The sequence below is a fragment of the Eriocheir sinensis genome, chromosome 9 (genome assembly GCF_024679095.1).
Source record: "Eriocheir sinensis breed Jianghai 21 chromosome 9, ASM2467909v1, whole genome shotgun sequence".
In the NCBI taxonomy this organism is placed as follows: domain Eukaryota; kingdom Metazoa; phylum Arthropoda; class Malacostraca; order Decapoda; family Varunidae; genus Eriocheir; species Eriocheir sinensis.
The window spans coordinates 2,388,699-2,391,198 of NC_066517.1; the positions used below are offsets into that span (position 1 = coordinate 2,388,699).

Genomic DNA, 2,500 nt, shown 5'->3' on the forward strand with positions numbered 1-2,500 from the left:
TCTTCTTTCACTTCCTTTCTCTTTCTTCTTTCTTTTCCTCTTTATTTCTCATTTCCTTTTTTTCTCTTTTTTCTTACTTTTTTTTCGCTTTTTCCCTCACTTTTCTTTCTTTTTCTCATCTTTCTCCTTTTTTCCGCTTTCGTTTTCTCTTTTCTTTCTTTTTCACTTTCCTCTTTTTTTCGCCTTTTCTCAATTCTCTCTCTCTCTCTCTCTCTCTCTCTCTCTCTCTCTCTCTCTCTCTCTCTCTCTCTCTCTCTCTCATATTTACTTGTCTGTCTGTCATTTGGAGAGAGAGAGAGAGAGAGAGAGAGAGGGATGTCATAACTATATAATTTTTTTCCTTGTTTCTCTTTCTATCTTCTATCATTTCTCTATCTATTTCCTTATCTATCTAGCTATCAATCATTGTGTGTCTGTCTGTCTGTTATTCTCTTCATACTTCTTTTTAAACTAACAGACAAGAGAAAAAACAAAAATAATAAAAGGAAGATTAGATAACAGATTTTTCACGGGGGAGGAGGAGGAGGAGGAAGAGAGAGGAGGGAAGAGGAGGAGGAAGAGGAGGAGGATGAGAGGTCTGTGCTCCTCTCTCTCATTCGTGTGTGTGTGGTGAGAGAGAGAGGGAGGGAGGGAGCGAGCTAGCGCGGTTCTCTCCACCACCACCACCAGCTCCACTCCTTCGCCTCCACCTCCTCCGCCTCCTTCACCACCGCCACAGAGCTAGTTTTCCCGTTTCCTGGTGCAGTGCGGCGGTGTTGCGTGTGCTGTGTTGTGGCCGAGCGGTGCTGGACGCGTACGGGGTTTCGAACTGGTGATTTGTGTTTGTTTTGCCGTTTACTTTTTTTTTTTTTTTTTTTAATTATATCTGGTGTCGTTGCGATCATCACCACTACTACTATTGCGATTGTTACTACTACTACTACTACTACTACTACTACTACTACTACCACCACTGCTACTACTGGTATTACTACTACTACTACTGCTACTACTACTACTACTACTACTACTACTACTACTACTACTACTACTACTATCACTGCTACTACTGGTTTTACTACTACTACTGTTTCTACTACTAGTTTCTACTACTGCTACTACCACTACTACTACTACTACTACTACTACTACTACTACTACTACTACTACTACTACTACTACTACTACTACCACCACTAACAGCAAAAACAACAACAACAACAACAACAACTGGAGCAGTGCGTGCGGTGGTTGGCGGTTGAATAATTTTACAAGTGCAATAACGACTCCAACAAACACACACACACAAACACACACACACACACACACACACACACACACACACACACACACACACACACACACACACACACGTAACAGTGGAATCGTAGAGAGAGTGTAAAAGAGAAAAAGAGAGAGGAACAAGTGTCTATAGAAAGAGGAAGAGGAGGAGGAGGAGGAAAAATGCCATACCCTGACAGTACCATCGTGATCAACCCGTTGTTTTTTTGTACACGTGTCCTCCCTGTGTGTGTGTGTGTGTGTGTGTGTGTGTGTGTGTGTGTGTGTGTGTGTGAACTATTAACGTAATTTGTGTACGTAGGATGAGTGGGCCTCGGTTGGCGCCAGATACCTCCTCCTCCTCCTCTTCCTCCTCCTCGCCTGGCACTGTGCCAACCAAAGGGTATCATGTGCACCTCCCCCGTGGCCTAGCGAGGTTTTTGGCACTACTGCTATACTTAATCTACTTCTGCTACTTCTACTTCTACTTCTACCTCTACTACCACTACTACTACTATTTCTACTACTGCTACTCCTACTACTCGTTCTTCTACTACTATAACTACTGCTGTTCTACTTCTACTACTACTACTACTACTACTACTACTACTACTACTACTACTACCACTTCTACTATATTTAATGAGAAGAGAGAGAGAGAGAGAGAGAGAGAGAGAGAGAGAGAGAGAGAGAGAGAGAGAGAGAGAGAGACTCCCCCTCCCCCCTAATCACATGATCCACTAATGACGTACACCTTCATTTTCTTTTCTTTCTTACTTCCTTGTTTTCTTCATTATCTTGTTTTCTTCCTTTTCCTTTCTTTACCTCATTCTTATTTTCCTGTTCATCTCTTTCGTTCTCTCCTTTTCTCCCTCCTCTTTTATTTTTCTTTCCTCCCTATTTTCTCTCCCTCCCTCCCTTCTTTCCTCCTTCCTTTTTTTCTCTCCTTCCCTCCCTTCTTTCCTCCTTCATATTTTCTCTCTTCCTCCCTTCTTTCCTCCTTCATATTTTATCTCCCTTCCTCCCTTCTTTCCTCCTCCCTATTTTCTCTCCATTCCTCCATTTTTTCCTCCTCCCTATTTTCTCTCCCTCCCTCCCTTCTTTCCTCCTTCCTATTTTCTCTCCCTCCCTCCCTTCTTTCCTCCTTCCTTTTTTTCTCTCCCTCCCTTCTTTCCTCCTTCCTATTTTCTCTCCCTCCCTCCCTTCTTTCCTCCTTCCTATTTTCTCTCCATTCCTCCCT

The 2,500-nt window shown here is 42.8% G+C and overlaps 1 protein-coding gene across 14 annotated transcripts in view; it reads left to right on the forward strand.

Moving 5' to 3' along the window:
* Positions 1-2,500, forward strand: part of LOC126995828 (oxysterol-binding protein-related protein 8-like) — a 137,096-nt gene that overhangs the window by 75,926 nt on the left and 58,670 nt on the right. For 4 of the 14 annotated variants that reach the window (XM_050855683.1, XM_050855685.1, XM_050855684.1 and 1 more), the window contains exon 1: positions 483-811. The exons of 9 other annotated variants lie outside the window; for them this stretch is intronic. The gene's annotated coding sequence lies outside the window, so the exon portion shown is untranslated. Of the gene's footprint in view, positions 1-481; positions 812-2,500 lie in introns of those variants that run through there. One more of the 14 variants, XM_050855687.1, reaches the window with a different exon arrangement.